The sequence below is a fragment of the Ambystoma mexicanum genome, chromosome 6p (genome assembly GCF_040938575.1).
Source record: "Ambystoma mexicanum isolate Mex_15411 chromosome 6p, UKY_AmexF1_1, whole genome shotgun sequence".
In the NCBI taxonomy this organism is placed as follows: Eukaryota; Metazoa; Chordata; class Amphibia; order Caudata; family Ambystomatidae; genus Ambystoma; species Ambystoma mexicanum.
Genome location: NC_090935.1, coordinates 496,464,559 through 496,491,485, shown reverse-complemented (window position 1 = coordinate 496,491,485; position 26,927 = coordinate 496,464,559).

Below are 26,927 nucleotides of genomic sequence, written 5' to 3'. Positions count from 1 at the left end.
ACAGTGCCTACCGTCTCAGCCCCCACATGATGACGCCTATTCGGAACCCCACCACGCCACCCCAGGTAAGATATAACGCAGCCCACATTACAACCCGGGGCATAGTGGAGCGCACATTCGGAGTGCTGAAGTCACGCTTTCGCTCCCTTGACCGTTCTGGCGGGCAGCTGTTGTACGCTCCCCGAGGAAGTGTGCAGGATCATAGTGGCAGCATGTGTCCTGCACAACGTTGCAACACGCCGGGGCCTGGCCTTGGACATGGTGGTGCCCCCCCATCCCCAACCACATGCACAGCCGCTGCGCATGGGAGGTGAAAGGGCACGGGGGAGGCAGCCCGTACACAGCTAGTGGCTAATTACTTCACATAGAAATCACACCCCTGTGGAGTGCACACTGCCCTGGCACATTCCATCTGACAATCAATGATGACTCAACCTGACACTGATCCTGAATGTCTGGAGAAAGAACCGTGAAAACCATATCAGCCTGAGATTGTTCACCTGGAAGTGTCACAATGTGTGCATCCCTACCCACACTGACACCACCAATGAAGTTACACATTCAAGCAGCTAAAATGAATACCCACTTGCAAAATGCAACAAGAGGACAGTGCCATGTCAGCCAACCCAACCCAGCACCGCCACACGACACACCGTGCCATGTCATGCTATTTGCAGGTAAACAAAGTAATCCCCACAACATGACACTAGTGTCACAATGTACAGTGTCCCTATTAGAAACTTGCAACACCTGAAATGCTCACAGTAATGCCGGACCAACAACAAACTTGAGCACGTACTACCATTAACATGACATCACTAATGTTTAATATTAGTAGTCTCACCACCTGGAAATGCCTGCACTCCCACCACTACCAACTGTGCAGTGTTGGCGCCTGTAGAGTTGTAGATGCACTGCTGCCAACATGGACCACATCTCCAGACTAGAGGTCCTTGTGTAGACATGAGGAAGGGACCTGCAAATTGGGAGGTAGACACAGAAGATGAGTTACACATCAATGCAACATGCAGTGTACAACACAACAGCAATATGCACTAGGAATGTATACACAGTATTGACTACAGACTGCCCACACAGCTCATGGGAGTCCAACGTCACTGTGTAGTTCACTGTCACTTGGGCACACCCTTTGCAAGCCCATGGAAACGGGAAGCAGGAGGGGTGTGTGTGACTCAAACCCAAGCATCTGAACCAAATACATTACAAGCCTGCATGTGCCCAGCCACAATGCAGCGTATGCCCACAGGAACCACGGAAGCCAACAAATCGTCCCAAAAAAATTGGGAATAAAAGAAATAAAATTAAAAACAAAAATAAAAAAAAATAAAAATTAAAAATGGCCATTGAAGGGCCCGGGGGGGTTGGGGAGGCCACCCAGGAGGTCCGAGGACAGGATGCACACCAGAACCCACCTGCGTGGATCCTGGGAAAAAAACACCTCCATGGGCTCATGGCCCACACGGCTACCCTATTGTGGGAGTATCACTGCTGTCGCTATTATCACCCTGTGCAGCTGCATCGGGAGGTGGTTGCACTATGGGAGACAGCCCACGCAAGGCCCTAGTCTGCTCCTCCATGGTTGCAAATATGCGGGTGTGGTAGGTCTGGTTCTGGAGGATGAGTGTGCGGAGGTCCCCATGCAACAACTCACGGGATGCCCGGACCTCCGCCCTCGTTGCCTGCATCTCAGCTGAGAGCGTATGGGTGAGACGCTCCAGCTGCTGTTCTGTCCTTTGGTGTGTAGAAGCCTCAAGCTCAACAAGAGTCGTCCTGAGGTGAAGGAGCTCCTGCCTCAGGGCTTCCCTGTGACCCTGGGACTCAATGGAGATGGCCTCCTGCAGAGTCGCCAGTGCTGCCCGCCTGTCCCTGTTGGACCCCAACATGTCCTCCCTGTGTGACTGGCAGATGGTGTCGGTTGCCTGCTCTAGTCGCTCCATCAGCCTTTCAGGGGGGACAATGGAAGTGGCCACCCTATCCATGGCCTGAGCCATCATCTCGGATGATGCTGCCTGTTGGGTTGCCATACCGTAAATGGATTGCTCCCATGCAGTATTGCCAGGTGGCGTACGGCCACCACGTCGGCGGGCACCACACCTGTCTGGGGCAAGGCGAACTGCGCCTTGCTGTGACGGCACTGCCTGAGGCTGCAGGACTGCATTCCCCCTCTGATCTGCTGGCCCAGGAACAGGATCAGATGTCACGGAGTGTGACCCTGCATCCGTAACCACCAAAGGCGTTGCTGCCAACACTGACATCCCCATTGAGGGTTCTGACCCTGGTGCAGGTGGGTGAGACAGAACAGAATCCCTCCCTGGAACACTCACCTGCGACGGCACGTAGGTCTCATCCGAATCAACACCTGAGTACAGCTCGGGAGAGGTGCAGCCAGAGACACCCCTTGAGAGCAGGACCTGCAGCACTTGTGGGTTCTCACCCACCACCACACCACGTCCCTCACTGGTGGTTGGTCGGCCCTCGGGCCCCTCCTGGGTCTGCACCATCTCCACAACCCCAGCAGTATCAGGTGCGTCTTCCCCTGCAAAGACATAAAAACAAAGAAATGGAAACAGGCATTAGCACCATGGCACACAATGAGGGCTGAGAAGCAAGAGAACCAGTACTTGTTTGACACATGTCCCACATGACTAAAACCCTCCCATGCATGCACCCTCACATGCTGCCTGGCAGTGGCATCACACATTGGCCTGTGATTGGCAGGTGAAACACACATGCCATCACACAGATGGCATGTACCATTGCTATTGAGTGAAGATGGAGAGGAGGGCAGCACCTATTCATTCTGTCCAGTTCCCGCATGTAATGGCTTTTCTAATTCAAACAGGTCAGATTCTTCACCTGGAGCTGCCAGTCCGAAATGGTGCAATTGCACAGGGACATGTTTGAACAAATGATATCCAGGTAACAAAGTCACTCCACTTTACCATAGCCATGTCAGACATGTGACTAGAGGACTGCGACATGCCTAGTAAAAGTGGTGGAATGGAAAATATCTGACTAAATGAACAGTGGAAAATTTTGCAACAATGTTGTGGCAAGGTGACACTTCAAGGGCAACTGGCGTGCAGTTGGGCTAGATGTCTACTGTTGGCAGAAGGGATACAGCTATGGCCAAATGCAGCTGCGCAGGATGTATTGCATGAAGCACATGGCTGACCCATACGACTCAGACGCACACACTCTCACCTGGCACACAAACAGAAGCCCTCACACACACCATGCACATGGATGACACACACATGCATGTGCACTCACCGGACAATGCCTCGTAATCAGCCAAATCTCCCACGCCTTGGATCTGTTCCTCCGTGACGTAGGTCCCAGCGACTGACTCATGTGGAGTGAGTTCCATGTCTACTACTGGAGACCCACCTCCAGTCACTAGAGTTGTGGCATGACTTGAGGCCAGCTTACTCTTTGCCCTGCGCTTTAGGTCATTCCAGCGCTTATAGCAATCATTGGCTGTGCGCCTCACGATTCCAAGGGCACTTACGATGTCCGCAACGGTCTGCCCTTGTGCCTGGCGTTGTGCAGGTGTGGTCTTGGATCCTGCAACAATGACCATCTCGTTGTCATGTGCGGACACATACTCGACAAGTGCATTCAGTTCGTCATCCGTGAAGCTGGGCTTCCTGGACGGGCCGGACTGTGTAGCCGTGTCTGGGGCATCAGCCTGTGCCGGACGAGCACTCTTCCTCTTCCGCTTGGAAGGTGGTGGTGATCCTGAGTGTCCTGCGCCGCTCTGGACACTAGGGGCAGGAGCCCTGGTGGACTCTGTATCAGGAGTGTGGGATTGCACACTCAGCATGGGAGTTGGTGCAGGCATTGGCTCTAGTGTGATGGTGTCAGGGGGAATATCAGCAGCATGGACTAGGACCGACACTGTCCGGGCTGGGTGTGTGAGGGCTGGGGTGGATGGAGCCGCAGCTGCCCCTGCAGCCTCTCCGCCCTGCCTACTTGGTGCAGCAGATGACCTTGCTGCCCCAGATGCACGTGGCATGGTGACATCAACGTGCACCAGCGCACGTGTCATAGGCCTGCTGACCTGGAAGTCAGCCATGGAGTCAGCCAGGTCTGGTGCCACAATGGGCTGGTCCAACAAGGGCTGAGCATGGATGGTGTCAGCCACATCAGCCTCAACGGGAGGGGGGGGGGTTATGGGTGCCCTTGACTGGTCCTCCACACATGGGGGGACAGGCTCACCCTGCAAGTAACGACCACGTCCCCTACCGGATCCACCACGGCCACCACTTGTGGCTCTTCCACCTTTGCCACCCTTACGGAATCCTCGCTTCCTAGCCATGGCACTGATGTTAATGTGCGTATGGGAGTGGCAGTAAAATATTGTCCTGGGCAATTGGGGGTCAAAGGGGTTGGGTACCAGATGGTAATTGTACCCTAGTGCTCTTGCAAGGCTGATTGTAACCCCTGGGGAAAGATGACGGGTCACGCTATGCACAGGAGCCCCAAAAAAGGGAGATGACGTGCACGCAACCCCTCCTAGACCACGTGTGCAGAAAGAAAAACCTGCACTACGCTGTGGCACCCAGTAACACAAGAATAAACGTATGCGTGTCACACGCAGCCTAGAATGACCTCTGAAGGGGTAGGCTACACACGGGGCAAGCACAGATGTTAGATACGTGCGTGACTCACCGTCTGCCAGGTAAAAGAGCGTGAAAAAGGAGCGCGTTTGGTTGGCAACACCCCCGCCAAAAGAATATTTGTACGCTGTCTGAGGAGACAGGACAACAGTAGAAGGGAACACTGTTTGAGGGAACAGGCCCAGGTAAACCAGTAAAAGAGAAAAAAAAAAAAATCTGTCAGAGGTAACAGGGAATACGAACTTGAAACGCCGTGAAGTAAATCGCGTGTGAACCGACAAGAAGTACAGAATTCACCCACTCGCTCTCCACGAAAAGCACGTACAAGGAAATGGTGTTCTACGCGTACCTTTTATACAGGCCCACACGTCCAGCGTCACTTACGCGGCGTCTACGCGCTAGGGCCATTTCCACCAATTACACGCTTTGTCACTTATGCGTGTAGGGCCATTTCCACCAATTACACGCTTTGTGATTTATGCATGTACGGCCATTTCCACCAATTACACGCTTTGTCACTTCTGCGTGTAGGGCCATTTCCACCAATCACACGCGATGACACTCTGACGTGCAGTCTTTCCACGTGTGCTCTGTCATCACGTGCTGTGTGGGAAACACCCGTGCGGGTCACGTCACAGACACGCTTACGCGCTGAGGGCCTTTGGTCCAATAGAATCGCATATGCGTGCTGACGCGCTTACGCGCTAAGGGCCTTTCCTCGGTTTTCACGCTGACGTGCAGGATTTTCATGTGCCAAATCACTCCGTACCAAGCTGGCCACGCGTAAGCACACGGAAGACCACGCTCCTGCCCAGAAGGCCGAACTACTGCCCCCCAGATCCCCGAGCACGCTCCCACCTGCCATCTGCTGCTGCCTGACTGCCTGCTGCCCACGTGCACTGCCATTTGCTGCCTGCACATCAGCCAGGGGTGCTGTTGCTGTGACCACCCCTGCTGGAACCGAAGACTCCCGACTGGAATTCCATCGCTCCACAGCCCAGCCCCAGGACCCAGTTGCCCACCCACTCCTGCCTCTGGGGTTGTCATGTCGGGGCAAACACCATCTGTGACCACTGACAACCCCCGGCCAGAGAGGCAGAGGGGCACCAGCTTCAGTGCCACCGAAGTTGGTGTCCTGGTGGAGCAAGTCCTGGGGCAGTATGATGCCCTCTTTGGAAGTTCTCGCGCTGACAAGGAAGGACGGACTCGGATCTGGACTGACATCGTGACTGCCATCAACGGGGAGGGGGTGGCAGTCCGGGACTTACAACATGTCAGGAAGCCCTGGGAGGACTTCAGGTCCAGGACCCTGAACTAGGCCCGGCGCCTCTTGAAGGCAGCGGATGCCAAGGGGCGCCGGGGCCACTTGTCGGAAGAACAGATGGGGGTCCTGGAACGCATATCCCCAGCGCTCCACGTCCAGGTCCTAGAGAAGCAGACCCGTCTGGAGTCGAGCGGTGAGTGTACATGCATCCTGATTGTGAGCAGTGCGTGTGGTGATCATTCGCCATTGTGCCGGTTGCACATCTGTTTGTATGGGGTCGAGTATGGGTGGGGGTGTACAGGGCCGTGGGGCTGACACATGCGAGGGCTGTAATGTGTGAGACATGGATGGTGCTTGTGTGTGTGGGCTTGCATGGCAAATGCAGTTGTGCGTGCACACATGTTTGGATGAATGTGTATGTAAGTAGACATGTCCGTGATGTCAGGCATGTATGTTGTTTTCGGCTGCATGTATGAGCACTGTGTACATGTGCATGTGTGTGTATTTGACAAGGGTGCAACAGTGATGCATGTGACAGCGGTTTGTGGAAGCCTGATTGGCAGATGTGACATGGATGCCCGTCTGAACAGTGCGACACTTGGCAGAGGTGTAGACATGCATGCAAGTGTGGTGGTGTGTGTACATGTGTGGTGCACTTCCTGTGTTGCATGTGATGTCTGGCTCCCCTTTGGCTGCTGATGCTGTTGTATGTGTAGGGATGGTGGTGGCAGTTGCGATATGGCTGTGGTATGGCTCATGTGTGCCAGTTGCAATGACATGTGTGTTGGGGATTGTGATGACATGTCTGAGGTTTGCCAATGCCACTCATGTGCAACTGTCATGCGTGTATGTGTCCATTGTACAGTGCCCTGATGCCTGTGTTTTGTTTCTCCCTGTCTGCAGCGTCAACTGATGAAGAGGGCGGAGAAGGTGCTGTGGAGCACAGCGGCGGGGATCCGACCGCCAGCCGGAGACGCAAGGCCCGGCTCCCCTCCCGTGTTGTCATCTCGTCGGGGAGTGAGGAGTCCGGTGCCGCCTCCCAGGCAGCAGCTGCCGGGGGGAGGTCCAAGAGGCGGAGGTTGCAGTTGGACTTCTCGGCAGCAGATGGGGCAGCTGGGACCCCACAGGGCCCAACAGGGGAAGATGGCACGGAGTCATCCAGGTTGGTGGGGGGTTTGGTGGAGGAGGGGGCTGCGCAAGCACCAGAGACGGGGTCTGGAGGTGGGGATCCCACTGGTACTAGTGGTGAAGTGCAGGACCAGGGACAGGAGGCAGCACAGGCGGCCGCGGAGGTGCCTGTGTGCAATCCTGTCCCCGATCCTGTCCCTGCATCATCTTTCACCAGCAGGGATGCCTACGTCCAGACCCGTTTTCAGGCAGGGGATGAGCTGACGTCAACTGGCCTTCCTCTGCCTGCGGACGTGGCCATCCAGATCCGGGTTGAGCCTGTCCTGGCTGGTGTGGCGTTGCGTCAACGGGCCATGCGAGGTGACCTGCAGTCTTTTCATGGAGAGACTGCACGTCATCTCGAATGGGTCGTTGACCACGTCAGCCTGCTGGGACAGGTCACCCAGGCCGGATTCCGCTGTCTGATGGGGCTTGCTCCGACCCCCTCCTCAACTGGACCCCCTACGCGCCAGTCGTCCTCTGTGCCATCTTCCCACCCATCAGTCACCTGGGTGCCCTGTGGAGCTGCCTCTGACGGTGCGGCCAGGCTGGTGGAGGAGGCATCCCTGCCACAGTCGGGAGTCGGAGGTCCAGCAGGGGTGGCCACATCAACAAGTGCACCCCAGCCGGCGGAGGATGTGCAGGCAGCAGGAGGCAGTGCACGGGCAGAGGCAGAGCAGCAGCAGCAGCAACATGGTGGGAGACATGAAGGCTCGGGAATTTCGACATCGGAGGGGCAGACATCGGACCGGAGGGCAGGGGGACCCAGGACAGAGAGTGTCTACCGTGTGGCAGCGGTTGGGCCACGCCATAGGTGCGGAGCGGCGGCGGGGGAAGAGGCGCGGCTCACAATGGTCAGGGCGGAGAACTCCATGCGGAGGGCCCTGAGGCAGGCCGAGTGCCTCGAGGCAATCCGCAGGGGGTTGGAGGAGGACACAGCGTCGTCCCTGCGGACCCTCGGGGCCATGGAACTGGACCGCCTCCGGGACATCGAACAGGAGTTCGATGATGCCCTGGCCCGGGACACCACAGAGTGAGCTGCTGGACTTGCCCGCCACCTTTGTATATAGTTCTTTAGTTTTAGGTTTCCTTTCTTTCTTATTATGATTTGGAGTCGACGGACACTGCTCCACTTTTTGTATATAGTTGATTTTTAGGTAGGTTTTTTAGTAGGTTTCCTTTGTTCAGTTGGGCTCACGGACCCTTGTTATTTTTGTACATAGTTCTTTATTGCATGGAGATTTTTTTACATTTGACTTTGGACAAAATTTTTTTGGATTTGGATTTCCAGTTTTGTGTTTTTATACGGACATGCAGCTTATTTTTTCTCATTCACATTGTAGTTTGTTTTCTTTCTTTAGCATTCTTTATTTTTGTCAATACAATTTTGTTTGCATACTTCACTGTGTGGTATCATCTCATTGGTTTCATGCATGTCATGTTGTGTGTTTTCCCATTCAATTGCAACAATTGTGTGTGACGGACATGGGTTCATTAGCTTCATGAACATTGGGGGTGTAACATGTGATTTCCATTTCCATGTGGGTGAATGGGTTACTTGGTAGGGCTTTTTGGCTGTGGAGGCTGACCATTACGCACATGATTGGGGATTGTGAGGACCTGGTGGGGGCTGCCCATGGTGGCAGGGGGGTGGGGGTGGTGGGAGACATGAGTGGGGGCCTGGTGGAGGATGCCCCTGCACTGCTGGGGGGTGGGGGTGGTGGGAGACATGAGTGGGGGCCTGGTGGAGGATGCCCATGGTGGCAGGGGGGTGGGGGTGGTGGGAGACATGAGTGGGGGCCTGGTGGAGGGTGACCCTGGATGCTGGGGGTGCAGGGGGACATGGTGGGGGCCTGGTGGAGGCTGCCCATGGTGGCAGGGGGGTGGGGGTGGTGGGAGACATGAGTGGGGGCCTGGTGGAGGATGACCCTGGATGCTGGGGGGTGGGGGTGCAGGGGGACATGAGTGGGGGCCTGGTGGAGGCTGCCCCTGCACTTCCTGGGGGGGGGTGGTGGGAGACATGAGTGGGGGCCTGGTGGAGGGTGACCCTGGATGCTGGGGGGTGGGGGTGCAGGGGGACATGAGTGGGGGCCTGGTGGAGGCTGCCCCTGCACTGCTGGGGGGTGGGGGTGGTGGGAGACATGAGTGGGGGCCTGGTGGAGGCTGTCCCTGCACTGCCAGGGGGTGGGGGTGGTGGGAGACATGAGTGGGGGCCTGGTGGAGGGTGACCCTGCACTGCCGGGGGGTGGGGGTGGTGGGAGACATGAGTGGGGGCCTGGTGGAGGGTGACCCTGTATGCTGGGGGGTGGGGGTGCAGGGGGACATGAGTGGGGGCCTGGTGGAGGCTGCCCCTGCACTGCCGGGGGGTGGGGGTGGTGGGAGACATGAGTGGGGGCCTGGAGGAGGGTGACCCTGGATGCTGGGGGTGCAGGGGGACATGAGTGGGGGCCTGGTGGAGGCTGCCCCTGCACTGCTGGGGGGTGGGGGTGGTGGGAGACATGAGTGGGGGCCTGTTGGAGGCTGCCCCTGCACTGCTGGGAGGTAGGGGTGGTGGGAGACATGAGTGGGGGCCTGGTGGAGGCTGCCCCTGCACTGCCGGGGGGTGGGGGTGGTGGGAGACATGAGTGGGGGCCTGGTGGAGGGTGACCCTGCTCTGCCGGGGGGTGGGGGTGGTGGGAGACATGAGTGGGGGCCTGGTGGAGGGTGACCCTGGATGCTGGGGGGTGGGGGTGCAGGGGGACATGAGTGGGGGCCTGGTGGAGGCTGCCCCTGCACTGCCGGGGGTGGGGGTGTTGGGAGACATGAGTGGGGGCCTGGTGGAGGGTGACCCTGGATGCTGGGGGGTGGGGGTGCAGGGGGACATGAGTGGGGGCCTGGTGGAGGGTGACCCTGCACTGCCGGGGGGTGGGGGTGGTGGGAGACATGAGTGGGGGCCTGGTGGAGGGTGACCCTGGATGCTGGGGGGTGGGGGTGCAGGGGGACATGAGTGGGGGCCTGGTGGAGGCTGCCCCTGCACTGCCGGGGGGTGGGGGTGGTGGGAGACATGAGTGGGGGCCTGGTGGAGGGTGACCCTGGGTGCTGGGGGGTGGGGGTGCAGGGGGACATGAGTGGGGGCCTGGTGGAGGCTGCCCCTGCACTGCTGGGCGGTGGGGGTGGTGGGAGACATGAGTGGGGGCCTGGTGGAGGCTGCCCCTGCCCTGCCGGGGGGTGGGAGACATGAGTGGGGGCCTGGTGGAGGGTGACCCTGGATGCTGGGTGGTGAAGGTGCAGGGGGACATGAGTGGGGGCCTGGTGGAGGCTGCCCCTGCACTGCTGGGGGGTTGGGGTGGTGGGAGACATGAGTGGGGGCCTGGTGGAGGCTGCCCCTGCACTGCCGGGGGGTGGGGGTGGTGGGAGACATGAGTGGGGGCCTGGTGGAGGGTGACCCTGCACTGCCGGGGGATGGGGGTGGTGGGAGACATGAGTGGGGGCCTGGTGGAGGGTGACCCTGGATGCTGGGGGGTGGGGGTGCAGGGGGACATGAGTGGGGGCCTGGTGGAGGCTGCCCCTGCACTGCTGGGGGGTGGGGGTGGTGGGAGACATGAGTGGGGGCCTGGTGGAGGCTGCCCCTGCACTGCCGGGGAGTGGGGGTGGTGGGAGACATGAATGGGGGCCTGGTGGAGGGTGACCCTTCACTGCCGGGGGGTGGGGGTGGTGGGAGACATGAGTGGGGGCCTGGTGGAGGGTGACCCTGGATGCTGGGTGGTGGGGGTGCAGGGGGACATGAGTGGGGGCCTGGTGGAGGCTGCCCCTGCACTGCCGGGGGGTGGGGGTGTTGGGAGACATGAGTGGGGGCCTGGTGGAGGGTGACCCTGGATGCTGGGGGGTGGGGGTGCAGGGGGACATGAGTGGGGGCCTGGTGGAGGTTGACCCTGCACTGCCGGGGGGTGGGGGTGGTGGGAGACATGAGTGGGGGCCTGGTGGAGGGTGACCCTGGATGCTGGGGGGTGGGGGTGCAGGGGGACATGAGTGGGGGCCTGGTGGAGGCTGCCCCTGCACTGCCGGGGGGTGGGGGTGGTGGGAGACATGAGTTGGGGCCTGGTGGAGGGTGACCCTGGGTGCTGGGGGGTGGGGGTGCAGGGTGACATGAGTGGGGGCCTGGTGGAGGCTGCCCCTGCACTGCTGGGGGGTGGGGGTGGTGGGAGACATGCATTGTTGATCAGTAGTGCAAGGTGACATGTGGGTTGGCTGGGGGGCATGCCCATGGTGAATGGGCTGCCTGCGGGACATGGGCAGGGGTGCAGGGTAGTCCCCCGTGGTGTGGGCTGCCTGCAGGGGCCGTGGAGGTTGTGGAGCGTACACCTGGGAGGACCCACATGGCCAATTCACGTGTAGTACTCCCCAGAACCCCTGAAATACACATTCCCTGCTGATATCGCGTGTGCAACTTCCCGCGCACCCCTGAAATACATGTACCCTGCTCGCAGTGGGCCAATCGCGTGTGTAACTTCCCGCGCACCCCTGAAATACACGTACCCTGCTCGCACTGGGACAATCACGTGTGCAACTTCCCGCGCACCCCTGAAATACACGTACCCTGCTCGCACTGGGCCAATCGCATGTGTAACTTCCCGCGCACCCCTGAAATACACGTACCCTGCTCGCACTGGGACAATCGCGTGTGCAACTTCTCGCGCACCCCTGAAATACACGTACCCTGCTCGCACTGGGACTATCGCGTGTGGAACTTCCCGCGCACCCCTGAAATACACGTACCCTGCTCGCACTGGGACAATCGCGTGTGCAACTTCCCGCGCACCCCTGAAATACACATACCTTGCTGAAATTGCGTGTGGAACTTGCCGCGCACCCCTGAAATGCACGTACCCTGCTGAAATCGCGTTTGCAACTTCCCGCGCACCCCTGAAATACATGTACCCTGCTCGCAGTGGGACTATCGCGTGTGGAACTTCCCGCGCACCCCTGAAATACACGTACCCCGCTCGCACTGGGCCAATCGCGTGTGTAACTTCCCGCGCACCCCTGAAATACACGTACCCTGCTCGCACTGGGCCAATCGCATGTGTAACTTCCCGCGCACCCCTGAAATACACGTACCCTGCTCGCACTGGGACAATCGCGTGTGCAACTTCTCGCGCACCCCTGAAATACACGTACCCTGCTCGCACTGGGACTATCGCGTGTGGAACTTCCCGCGCACCCCTGAAATACACGTACCCTGCTCGCACTGGGACAATCGCGTGTGCAACTTCCCGCGCACCCCTGAAATACACATACCTTGCTGAAATTGCGTGTGGAACTTGCCGCGCACCCCTGAAATGCACGTACCCTGCTGAAATCGCGTTTGCAACTTCCCGCGCACCCCTGAAATACACGTACCCTGCTCGCACTGGGACAATCGCGTGTGCAACTTCCCGCGCACCCCAGAAATACATGTACCCTGCTCGCACTGGGACTATCGCGTGTGGAACTTCCCGCGCACCCCTGAAATACATGTACCCTGCTCGCACTGGGACAATCGCGTGTGCAACTTCCCGCGCACCCCTGAAATACACATACCTTGCTGAAATCGCGTGTGGAACTTGCCGCGCACCCCTGAAATGCACGTACCCTGCTGAAATCGCGTATGCAACTTCCCGCGCACCCCTGAAATACACGTACCCTGCTCGCAAGGGGACAATCGCGTGTGCAACTTCCCGCGCACCCCAGAAATACACGTACCCTGCTCGCACTGGGACTATCGCGCGTGGAACTTGCCGCGCACCCCTGAAATACACGTACCCTGCTGCAATTGCGTATGCAACTTCCCGCGCACCCCTGAAATACACGTTCCCCGCTTGGCGTTTGCTGTTTGGCAGCCCGGTGAACTGGTCCAGGGTTCGCGCAGCCCTTTGCGATAATTTAGCGATTTTGATGGCTTTTCCTTGCGCGAGGGCGTTCTTGGGGGCGTTACTGGCGCTGCTGCAGGGTCGCTGCGATTCTCTGCGCCACGGCTTGTTTGGGAGCCTGAAATCCATGAATACGCTGTGCGCAGAAATCGGTTTTAGCGCACGTGCCTGGCGCAGACAATCGCACGCGGACACTCTGCGCCAGCAGCTCGCGACACTTTTCTGCGAAATTCTATGAATTACCCTCTAAATCTGGACTGGTTGGTTTGCATTAAAATTCTCCGGCTAAATTGCTCTTTAGGTCTTTCCAGATTGTTTATAGCTTTCCCTAATGTATCAAAAACAGACAGCAAATGAATTAGGTCCAGGCTCAAGGAACCTGGGCCATAGTTTTGAGACACAGAAATCTCCAGTTATTCAACATTTTACACTTGATTGTCATCACATAAAAAGACAACTATGTGCAATGGCTCATAAGTTTGCATAAGCGCTGTTTACTGTTTAATTTAAGAGTCAATTGCTTATTGCTTATACCTAGTGTGCTGAGCAGACACACTGGCACAAATGCTTGTCAACCGAGCGCATTTTTGCCCTTATGATGGTAGAACTTTGGGTGATCTTGCACATTTTTAGTTTTGGCTATAATGTGGCTGGAAACGCACTCACATGATTCTTTATCAATCATTCATCGAAGGAAACACGACCACCATATCGATTATTACTTTGCTCTTTTTATTCTTTTCATCCCAAAACGGCAAACATGCTGACGTGCAAAATAAACAGTGCAAAAGAACTAACATGTGTCTACCAGTGCAGGAGTGGCCACCTCCATTTCATGACGTGTGTTTTTCTCCATTGCTGTACAAGCCATCTTACATGGAGTGTTGTGGGGACACTTGGTGTCCACTTTTCTTTGTCTTAAGTAACATTTTGTTACATCTTTAGACATCTCTGGTGGCAGGCATTTAATTTGGATCGTGTATTAAACACAACATTGCCTGCTAACTATTTTGCGCAATAATGCATTTAGGAGGACTATATACTCAAAATGGCCTCTCCTCGTGTTTTAAGTCCTGTTCAAAGAGTCCAGGCCTTTGTTGTCTCTTTGTGTGTTTTAACTGGCAGTAAGTGGGCAGTCAGGAAGGTATACTGTCCACTATTCGACAACCACCTCCAAATTTGATGCAACCCTCCTTATTATCGGAGTTGCCCCAGCTCGAATTCTGGATCTAAGGAGAAGTGCTGGACCAAGAAACCAAGTCGACCACTGGAGCTGAAGAGACATAGAAGTGCAAAGGACTTCTGCAGTAACCAGCATTGGTTCAGCTGACCTACCTGCGTCTTGAACCTCAACCTTCTGTACGAAAATCTTGAACAGTGCCTCAGTCCCTTTGACCAGTAGGATCAACTAGTCATTTGTCTTGCTCAAGTTTCATCACCTTTCCCTAGTCATTGGAGCATGCATTTCTGCATATTCTCTGCAAACCCCCGGATCTAGCTTTACTCTGCTGCAGGGACTTTCATTTAGCCTGAAGGGTGAAAGTCTTCTTGTGCATCTTCAGGGCTCTCCTGCAATGCTGAAAACACTGGTATGCTGATGGTTTCCCTTAACGGAAGCTTGTTAGAACTTGAAGTCCAACCATCAAACTGCAGACTGTGCCCTTATCCTGACAGGGTAAAAGCAGGATGGGCATTGGTCAAGTTCTCCATGAGGCTCTCTTCATCATGGGACTAATCCAGTGTCCCCCAACCGTCCAAGATCTGCAGAGGAGGAACTGAAAGACAACCAGCAGTGATTGCCCCTGAACACACAACTCACCAACCCTCCATCATGACAAGGATGGTGAGGTAAGGCTTCCCCAGAGATTTAATGCCACCTGAGAGAGTTTCTACCTTTCTAGAGGTTTGTGCGCCGGAGATCCCTTAAATGTCTTGAACCATACCCCACTCCCTCCCTGGTGTGTCCATAGAGTTCAAAGTGAAATCCAGCTCATTGAGCCATTTGTACTACTGCTCAGTGCCCAATTTAAATTCATTACCTACAGGTAAGTGAGAATCAGTCATTTGCCTGGAGGATAGTTCAGGGGCAACGTGTTGGTCTTGGAAACAAGACAATGCAAAGCAACACAGTTCCAATCCCGGTCCTGCTTTTAGAGAAGGTCTTTTGAAGCACATTATAAAAGAGGAATGATGATTTGAACACTAAAAATACTGGCAAGAATCTATTAAGAAAGAGGGAAAATCAGGCATATACAGGGAGAACATTAAATAACTGATCAGGAATGTTACTGAGCCATGGGCTCAATCAAAAGGACCAGTTATGTGTTGGTCAGAAAAAGAGACAGGCAAGCCTACCAATGAGTGCACTGAGAGTGGAGAAACAAAATGTATGACAAGGAGCCTGCTGAAGGATATATCTCAGACACTGGCAGTGACCAGACAGAGAGGGACCCTGTGAATCTTTACATCACAGAGTCCGTACAAGACCAGACCCAGAGTGCAAGACATCAGAAGAACTGGTGATGAATGTGTTGTGTGTCACTTGATGTAACTATTTAAGTCCATGATGTTCCAAGAGGCTATTTTAAGTTCCCGGGTCATGAATTAGCGTCCACTCCTGTCCCAACAGTTCAATGTACTCCTCTAACATACCTGTTATATTACCAAAGGCTGATTCCCCGTAAACTAGCCCAACTCCCCTTCACCCCTGCAACAATTGCCTAGCTCAATCCTTTGCACTCAGGCATACCATCTTCTCATCCTTACCCCAGTCGTCTATACTGGTATCAGGGTGCAGCAGGCAGACACGTATACTTAGTATCCTAAACAATTCCACCCTTAGGTAAAGAACACTCCCCCCCTAGTCACTCCCGAATGAGTACTCCTTCAATAACTCCTATTTTTCTTCAAATGTTTTGCCTGATTTCATCACCAACATCTTTGCACATTGCGCCCAATCTACAATGGCTGCCAATGGCCAAGCTCTGCATCCATGGCTACTCAGCCTGTGCCATCCTCTCTCGACTTGCGCTTGGATCGCTCACTGTGTCCCGGCAGCTCTCCACTCACAAGGCTACTGCAGCCAGGGAGGTGGCAAGGGACCTCCCAGCCTCCGGGGTCACCGTCTGGCCCCTTCTGCCAGGCACTAAGTCCCTTTGTTCGTAAGTGCCCTGACGGTTCATCTTACGCCGGCCATTTTGTGTCGTCGCCACTGTCCGGATCCTCATCTCTATGAGCTCTTGAGCAGTTGTCCTTTTCCCTTCACATCTTTGTTTTTTCCTACATGCTCCCGGTCACTTCACCCATCTGCGCATGTATTTGCAAGGGATTTAACCCGCTATTATCCAGATTGCAGGCATGATCTTTGCGGAACACAAGGAGCTGAAGGAAAGAGTGTCCTTACAGCATGGCTCCAAGCCACCTACCCCCCAACCTCCCGATCAGGGTTATTCATCTTACGCATGCAACATGCCATCTCAAATGCTTTCAACCAACACACATCATTCTTCTCATCATACATACTCACCAAGTCTTTAGGCAATCTGGGATGAGGAGAAGAGTTGGAAACATTTCAACCAGAAGACCCTGAAACAGAGGAAGCAGAATCCAGAGACATTCTCTTCAATTAAATTTGGTGCCTATGGTCCCTTTCTTTCTATCTTTCAAAAAAAGACCCTCTCTCTTTCCTTTTCTTCCCTTTCTCCAACATTTCCATTGTTTTCAATTCCAAATCAATTTAATTTTGTATGATTATGTCTTTTTCTTCCTCCAACCTATGGTTAGGAGAATCTGACGGAATTTCTAGTCAGAGATGACGGAGGACTGGAAGGAGAGAAGGGAGCTACCCCTTATCCTTCCTCACCAGTTTCTTCTGTTAAAGGACATGGCAGGGACGTCTGATAAATAATGAGAGAAATATCAAATCATTTTCCCCACCTTTTGTACTGAGACCCTTTTACTTACACAATTCTCTAAGTCTTTAACTTTGAGAGGAGTAAGGGTCGCAATTGTGAATTCTTATATATTGAACTAGTATATCACCATTTCTTTAAACAAGTAACTTGGCTTAGTGCAGTAAGGTCTGGATTTTTTGTTACTGGAACTTGTGAAGGCACCATGAAGTAAAACACAGACAAAAGTTTCACTTTTTAAGTAGATGTTTTATTTTCTTAAATGGCAGGATGGAGTAAGGCCTAACTTGTCCTATGCTAAGGTGGGGTTCACCTACCTAAAGAAAACTAAGAAGTCTGTCTGTGTCCAAAACCTATACTTGCCCTCGAAACTAACCATATATAATGTGTAGTGTAGGGGAGGGATGGTATCACAAGTATGACACTGGCACAAAATATACAATTTGCTAAACCTTTATTAGCTTTGTGGGGTTTGGAAAAACTCCTACTTTTCCCTATAACTAGGATTGGAGTTCTCTCAACCATCAAATGATTAAGAGAACAGTCTTAGTTGTGTCTGTCAAATCAAAATGGCCTATGCTAACAAAACCTAATGCCTGCCATATCTCTTGTACAAAAAGGTGTGTAAAGGAGGTAAGTATATAAAAGGAAAATCTGTGTTCGACAAAGAATAAATGTGGCTGAATCAGCTCTCTTCCCCATGTCTAGACAACATGCAATAAGTCAGTATATGTAGACAGGATGACACACTCTGGCACGACCGTAACACTGAAACAGTTCAGAACGTGGATGGAGGCCCGACTGGCCTTCCACGTTAAAGGCTCTTGATCCAGTCTTTCCCAAACAATGAAACAAAAAGTTCACACCAGTTCACAGTTCAATGCTGGTCCCCTTCTGCTGGGCTCAGACCTTACCCAGTTCAAAGTTGGTCCCTTTCTGCCAGGCTCAGACCTTTCACAGTTCAACAACACTTGCCGGGGCTCCCTTCCCCTAGCTTTTTACACTTCAGTCTCCCTCAGTTAGGCTCAGACTGCTTTTTGGATGTTGAAGACTTTCAAATGTGCGTGGTTTTCTTTACAGACCACAGCAAGACCACTTTGACTCAGAATTAACTTTATTCACTTTCACTTTTACAGTTCATTCACCTTTATCGCTACAAACAATGCACCTTTCACAGAGACTTTCAAGTGGGTTACTCCTTTCTGCCGGACCACTCCGTTACTCAGTATCGCTGATTCCACAGCTGTCCTTACTTTAAAGTTCATTAACAGGTCTGCCTTTCCTTGCATTTCATCCACATGCATGCAGCCTTCACTTGCGATATATTGTTGCAAACGTCAATCTTTCTTAGCACAGTCTCTCAGGTTGCTTGCCAACTCACCGTCTGTGTGCATTTCTTTCAGGCTTTTTTGATTAACAATTCTAGGTTAGTACCACAGGCTTGGCCATGACCCCCCAACTCTGCTGTTCACCCGGGAGGGTCGCTGGTGTCCTTGAAACACAATGCAGTCTTTGATATTGGGATCTGGCCTTCTACATGTGTCTTTCGCTGCCTTGTGGAGGCAATTACCTCCTGTAGGGAAGTCTTGGGGTTTTCGACCCGCTGCTCTCGACCCTTGGTCCATCACTCTGTTCTAGTGGGTTCACCTTCGTCCTGGAAGTTCTGCTCGTATTCGTGTTCCACCTTGCTCAGAGGGTTCCATGTGTTCCTAGGTAGCGCCTTTTATCTGTGTGAGGAGAGCTAATTGGAATCAGGTTTATGCACTTAAAGTAAAGTGCCTGACTTTGCCTGTCCCGATTAGCGGGACATGTCCAGTACGATGTATATGGAATGACAGAGGGGACCCGGGTTCACACTATGCAATCACTGCTCAGAGCAAACAGGGCCCAACAAACCCTCCCCCGGTTTTCAAACGGAGTACTCAGCCAAAGGCAAGTTAGAACTGTCCTTTATTTTCGATAGACAGGGATGAAATAGGAAACAATTCTACAGCAATCACAGCTTCTGGGTCTGTGTCCGGGTCTTTTGTTGCATTCTGACATCACACATCAGGGCTTGTCCCCAGAAACCTAAGAGCCTGCCTCTTTGCGTGATTTCTCAACATCACCTATAGCTGACCCGTATAGAGGTTATTCTACTGGCCCTTGCATGTCAGGTGGCTTGCCTGACCATTCCCCAAAAATGATCTATTACATTGTTGCAGGGTCACAGGATTACCATTGGCCCTTGCCCTCTGCCATTCACCCCTGGATTTGTGTTCCCTGGTTGGCTGAAGCTGATGTTCCCAGGCCTGCGACCCAGCTCTGTTCTCAGCGCTCAGTGCACCTTCTCAAGGTGATGAGAAAGACTATGGGCCTCATTACAACTGTGCCAGTCCGGAAACAACAGTGGCGGTAAGCCTACCAGCCCCGTTGTTTCTGTACCAGAACAGTACAACTCTGTGGGCGGATGCTGTTCCGCCCGCCAGGGTCGGACCAGCTGTACGTGACGGCACCCGTTCGCAGAGTTCTCACGCATACACCTGCACCGTTGTTAACGGTGCTGGTGCTCCCTGTTCCCATTCCCATGGAGTTCTAGTGGACTCCATGGGAATTATGAGATGGATGTCAAGCCCTAGGACTTCGGTAGGGGAGATAAATGAGATATGCAATGAATATCCTTTGCAAATAAGAATAGAAGCTCTGCGGACGATAGTAGGGGTGTTACTCCAGCAGATAGCAGGACACCACAGGGGAAGGGGAAATGCACAGAGTTGGGGAAATTCGAATATGCATGGAGGGCCTTTGGGATTAAATCAATGTGCATACTGCAGGGAGGAAGGACACTGGCGGGCACAATGTCCGCATTTGCAAAATAGAGGCGGATATAGTCAGAGAAGGCCTCACAGAGGGCACATGGGAACAAATGGTCACAACAGAAATCATATGCAGCAGCATCAGAATGATCAAGGGAATGGTGCACAGAATCAAGGCCAGGCTTCGGAATCAAATTACGCAAAGTCAAAATCAGCAGGTTGTACAAACGGGAAATAGAGGGAGAGGGGGGAAAATGTTTGATAACCAGACAGGTGCATACTATAATAACAGTGGTGACTACACATCGGATGCCGTGTTGTTACCCCAATAGGACAGCCCAGGATAGGGGTCGTAACCAGTGTCAATTCCCGTGAATCAGAAAGGACCCTACGTAGAGATGAAAATCGGGAATGATGAGCATAGATTCCTCGTAGATACAGGGGCACAAAGATGCTCAATAGATCATCACTTGGTTCCAGACATACCTCTGTCAGGGCGACAGAATATCTCAGTAGGGTTCGCAGGTACCCCAGTAATAAACCCTGAGTCCAAATCAGTGGCAGTGACAATAGGGCCTTTTACTGAACATTGGCCATGAATGACAATGATGTGGGATGTTTGAAAATAGAACCAGTAAAAATAACATTAAGAGAAGGAATAACGTTACCACGTATTCCGCAGTATACAATTTCAGCAGAAGGAGAAAAAGGATTGAAAGTATTGTTTCTGATTTGGTGAAATTGGGAGTAATTGAAGAGATTACAGGTAGTGTATGTAACAGCCCCATTCTTCCTGTATACAAGAAAGGGGGTAACGAGGTACCGTACCGTTTCATCATTGATCTCCGTGCACTGAACAAAGTGGTAGATCCCCAATTCCCGTTAGTGCCAGATGTCACTACGATCTTGACAATGATCCCTGCTTCGGCAGAATACTCTAGTGTTATTGATTTGAAAAACGCTTTCTAAAGCATTCCAGTACACAAAGAAAGCAGGTGTTTATTTGCCTTCACTTTAGGAGGACGATCATTCACATTCACACGCATTCCACAAGGCTATACTGAAAGTCCGAGCATATACAGTAGAGCGTTGAAAGAGCAGTTGGACATGTTGGAATTACCAGCAGACTGTGTATTGTTACAATACATTGACGATTTACTAATCGCTGCTGACATGGAGGAGATATGAAAAAAAGGTACTGTTCTATTATTGACTAATCTAGCCACACATGGCCATAAAGCAAACCTAAAGAAATTCCAGTACTGTCAGAAAGAAGTAGCTTATTTGGGTTACCTACTCTCAAAGGAAGGGAGAAGATTAACACCAGAGAGAATAAAGAGTATTTCTGGTGTGCCTATTCCAACAACACAGAAAGGTGTGAGAGCGATAATAGGGATGGCTTCTTATTGCTGTCAATGGGTTATGAACTTCGCTTTGATTGTGAAACCAATGGTGGAATTCACAAAAAAGGATGCTGTGATGCCTTTGCAGTGGAATGAAGAATGTCAGAAAGCATTTGATTTGCTAAAAACCATTTTGAGTTCTGCTCCAGTTTTGGGCACACCGAATTATGAAAAGGTTTTTAGGCTATTTGTGCATGAGAACGAAGGATGCGCGTTGTCTGTTTTAACACAGGAACAAGGTGGAAGAAATTGGCCGTGCGGCTATTTTTTTTCTGCGCTGGACCCTATAGCGCGCGCACTACCACGATGTTTGCGAGCTGTTGCAGCGGCTGCTGCGTCAGTGACACAAACATAAGGGATGGTTTTGGGGCACACGTTAATTTTGATGGTGCCACATGCCATAGATGTTCCACTCAATAGAACACAGACGCAACACCTCACCTCTGCTAGATTGACTAGATATGAAATTATATTGTTCGCGCCCAACATCCAAATTATGAGGTGTAGCGCTTTGAATCCAGCAGAATTAATGCCAATGCCCGGGGAAAACAGTGGTGGGACTGAATTGCCTCCCCATGATTGCCTAATGGTTACTGAGGAAGAAACAAAAGGGAGAATTGATTTGAGTGACACACCACTAAAAGAACCAGGTGGGGAACTGTTTTGTGATGGCTCCTGTTTTAAACTACTTGACGGCACATCAACAGCCGCATATGCTGTTACGACATTAAAAAGTGTTGTGGATAGTTAAAGAATTCCTTATAACTCCGCCCAAGCGGCAGAGATAATTGCTTTAACAAGAGCTTGTGAAATTTCAGAGAACTTGAGCGTAAATATCTATACTGATAGCCAGTACGCCTTTGGTGTAGTTCATCATTTTGGCCGATTATGGGCCGAGAGAGGTTTCTTAACATCCCATGGGGCTAGAATTCAACATGGCCCTCTGATTGTGCGATTACTGTCTGCACTTACGTGGCAATAGTGAAATGCGAGGCGCAGAAAAAAGTAACATGTAAGGTGGGAGAAGGAAATGCATTTGCAGACTAGATTGCGAAACAGACTGCCACTGATTTGAGTACAAAAATGTTGACAGTACAATCGGAGGAAGTGCCCTGCATGATAGAAAATGGAATTGTGACTGTTAAAGAAATGCAGGCGGAAGCTACTGCCGACGAAATACAGGGGTGGGCCAAGGGCTCTGCAGAACTGGATTTGGAGGGTTGCTGGGTGGACAAAAAGCAAATAGGAATTGGATGTTGCCGAATGCTTATGTAAACGCAATGGTCACAATGGCTCACAGTCCCACACACATCTGTGCGAAGAAAATAATCCAACATTTAACCACAGTCTGGGAAAATCCACTCATAAAAAAGAATGCTGAGAGGCTGGTGCAAAACTGCATCACGTGCCTACAACATAATGTGGGAAAAGGAACAGTGACTCCAACAGGAAGTTTCAGACCTCCCTCTATGCGATTCGAAGTGATTCACTTTGACTTCATAGAGATGGAGAGAAGCCAAAATCTGAAATACGTTCTGGTGATCATATGTGCATTCAGCAAATGGGTAGAAGCATATCCCTTGAAAGATTGCACATCCATGAGCACGGTGAAGGTAATGCTAAAAGAGTATTTCTCGCTTTGCTCCCCGTGTCATATGGTCGGACAATGGTCCTCACTTTGTAGGTGCAGTGATAATGACCAATAGCGTTACTGTGCATGCGAACGTCAGTGCAGGCCAGAACTGGGCTCTCCCCCTATGAGATCATAATGGGGAGACTGACAAATGTGTGGTGCGCACCTCAGCCTAAAAGAATGAGAGAGGTAGAATACCCTGTACTCAGCATTTACTGTAATTTGTTAGTAAAAAACCTGCGTTTGATTCATCAGCAGGTGCAGGAGGCATTACCGGTGCGGTATACTGGCCCAGGACATGCATTAGAGCCCAGAACCTGGGGGCTCATCAGAAATTATGAGCGGAAAACATCGCTGGCACCGAGGTGTCGTGGGCCCTACCAGGTACTTTTAACAGCACAGACAGCATTACGCGTGGATGGACGCAAGGCATGGATTCATGCCACGCACGCCAAGAAAGTCCCATCACCATTCGACACGTCAATTTATCGGGACAAAGACCAGAAAGAGATAGCAGCAGTTCCAGAAACGAAAAATGCCATTGCCAGTCCCTTGCCACAGAAACGGCCTGATCCTGAAACAAAGCCTGATGAGATTGCCATAAAAACGGAAGAGCAGAGAGTGCCTCAACGTTGTCCAGTAGATGCTGCATCTCTGCTGGCCGACATCAAGAGCATACCTCTGTGGCGCCCACCATCTTCTGTTGCGCCACAGCCTGCATTGTCGCCTGGGCACCCATCATCATCTGCTATTGTGCCCCAAGCTGACTCCAAGCTCGAGACCGGAAGTGCACCCGCACTATTTGTTGATCACACAGTACCAGGAGCAAATCGGTACAACCTGCCGAGCAGAAAGAAGGAGTGACCACATTTTTCATCTCTTGGTGAATTTCTTGCCTCTGTTTCCTATTTTCGGATGAAGTGGGAACCGGAGGCCTAGAGGAGGGTGGCGTAAGAGTTGTGCAAGTTAGGCAGCTCACGAAACGCAACTCCTCGGTGCTAAATCCATGTGTCAGGAACCCGAGTGAACAAGCGGGGCGCACGTGGTACAAAGGCAACTGCTCTGAAATTGTAGAGCGATGTGCAAAATGCACAAAGGCCTTGCCAAGTGAAAAAGCAATCCAGGCAGATAGCAAAATGGCAAAAGAAAAAAAACTGTAGATATTGATTAAACTGTTTCAACATCCGGAGAAGCACAAGAACAAACAATATTCACGACGAGCACAGCGGAAGAAGAAAGACGCGAGAAGAATGTCGGAACCAGCGAATGCCCCCTCCTGCACCAATGCTGATGGAGAGTTAAACGTAGTACATAATAAGGTGAAAAAAGGACATGGTAAAAAGAATTGTATGCTGGCTCTAACCATAGTAATGTGCATAATGAGTATATTAGCCCCAGTGTTGACATAACAGTGTTATGGTACCTAGGGAAATGCAACCTCTTGAAGTACTTTTCCCTATGATGAACATTTCCATAACGGAAAGCCCCGTCCATGTGATTTCCTATACCTTGTCCCCAATGGAAAAGAAACATAGGGAAGGATATGGGAACAACACATTACTGTTAATAATGAATATGACACACTCAATCCTAAGAATAAATAATTGTTGGGTTTGTGCCCACCTGCCGCAGCAAGGTGGTCAGGGAATAGGATGGTATATACAGCCCCTGCCCTTAGCTTCTGCATGTTATGCTTCTCTGAGTGCCCTATATTATGGGAAATGGAACAAAAGTGAAACTGGTCAACTAGATAAAACAAATATGAATGAATTTGAGGAAGTGATTATGAAACCGGTGGGTTGCTCCATGTTCCACAAAAGAAGATTAATTACACCAGCAATAATGCCACAGGATAGATTGTCTGTACCTTATAAAACTTCTGTAATCACGTTCCACATGAACCCACAGGGGAATAAGGATGCGGAACCCCCTTCATATACAGTGAATTATAACCCTCATTCTGTCCCATTCTGTTTAAAGAAAAAGGGTTCTTTCCAGGTAGGAACATTTACCAGATGCAGGAATATAGCATTCATTGATAAAGAAGTGGAACCAATATATGTGGGAGATCCTGTGTATTTCATTATGTGGAGAAAAAGCATATCCTTGGTTACCTAGGAACTGGGGAGGTATGTGTTATTTGGGATTTCTGTTTCCTGGGGTGTTTCGTTTAAAAACATCAGACATAACCAAATTGACCAGGTCACGACCTTGCCGTAATATTGAAGACGGGTTGATTGTAGGGGACATAGCAAAATCATTCATACCATTTTGGGGCCAGGCGATAAACTCTTATAACATAAGACGACTGTCTAGGATATTAGAAGAAACAATAAATGGAACAACTGATATATTATATAATATGACTTTTGAAGAAAAAGGAATTAGATTAATGTCTACAAAATAGAATGGCCCTTGATATAATCTTAGTTGATCGCAGCAGTGTTAGCAAAATCGCGGGATCAGCGTGTTGCGTATTTGTAAGTGACTCCTCCCCCACGATTTTTGAGGCGATAAGAAAATTGCATGTGTTAAGTTCTGATCTTCCCCTCCTTGAAGGCGGTTGGGAATTGCGCATAAGCTCCTGGTTCTGGGAAGTGTTGCGATCCTGGGGATGGAAACTATTTCCAATCCTAGGAATATTCGTGACATGTTGTTGTTGCATACATTGTCTCCCCATAATATGTACTGAAATTAGCGAAGAGTGTGTACAAATGATGAAATGAAAAACATTACTAAACCAAGCACTCGCCATAGTAATGAATCTGAAACCATTACAGAATTCATGGCAATTGATATTGATAATAATAACGAGGAGACAACAAGTGTACATGAGTCCGAATTTGAATCAGATTCCGAATCTAATCCAAATATTTGTTCTGAGGAGGATGCAATGTATGGATGAGACGTTTGGTTTATGGCCAAGAGGAGGGTTTGTCAGTCCAGAAAAACCAAACACCCCTTGAGGGTCCGGAAATGAATGATAATTGGTTGGCCGAAGACGAAACGCCTCATTTATAGTGTAAGAATATATATTCATTAGTTATTACGTAGCTATTAGTTCAACTAGAGTGAAGCCATTTTAAGATGACCAGAATCGCCATTGTTTTCTCTCTGCTCTCTCTAACGTTGCCACTTTGCCTCATGTAAAACTGCTTTGCTGTAGATATTATTTCGCTTCAATGGTCCAAGGCTAAGAAACATGTTGAAACATTACACTGGAGAGCCAGACAGAAATGCCCGATTCCCTCCCTCACATATCCTTGAAGACAGGGAGCATGGCATTTCATCAGTACACGAATGCCAGCAAGTCTCCTGAAAGAATAGCAATGTACGATACTAGCATTTAAAGAGTTAAATTATGATCTTCTTTACGCCCCCGCTTTCTGAGCCCAGTAAGGCTCCGGAGAGCGGGCTGGCTTCTAGAGCGAGAATCTAAACTTAGAGATAGTGAGGCCTGGTATGTGCCAGTCTCCTACGCGCAGCTTGCCCATGAAAAACAGAAACGCTGTGTTCTTGCAAAGAATGGTGTCTGTAAAACTGGAGATTGCAAACTGTTACTAAATATGGTGATCTAAGGTGTCATATTTGTCACGATGGTCAATCATCGCCTCTAATTCAAAGGGAAATGAATTGATGGCGGCATCGAATGTGTCATACTGTGTCATTGCTGATTGTAAGGTGCTCCGTTTGTATATATGTATCTGATGTATGTCTCGCAATCTGTTGCGTCCCCCGAGGTCTGTTAGACACACGTCGCGGGGCGTGGGACCACTTGGCCAACTGTGACTATTTTGTATTGCAATAAACCCTAGATTTTGGGAATAGAACCTCGTGTATCTATTTGTGTGTGGTGACTGTGCCTTGTTTCCACATCCGAGGGTCCCTCAGGGGCCCCTTCAAGATGGCACCAGAATAGGGACCCTCCCCCATGTTAATGGTTCAGAGTCTTTGCAGAGGATCACACAGTTCTGAGCAGTTAGCGCTTAAGTCTTTGCCAAGAGTTCGAAACGAAGTTGGTCGGAAGAAAAGTTATTTAAAAGAATAGAGAAGGACAAGCCCTCTGATTAGCGACAGATTTCAAACACGTTCACCGCGGTCAGACGGAACGAACTACCGGATTTGAACAGTACCTTAGTAGACGAAGAATGCTGTAGCTGAAGCAGAAGTTCCTGGCAGATCCTGCAGGCTCATGGTTCCTGAAATGACTGTCAGACTGACAC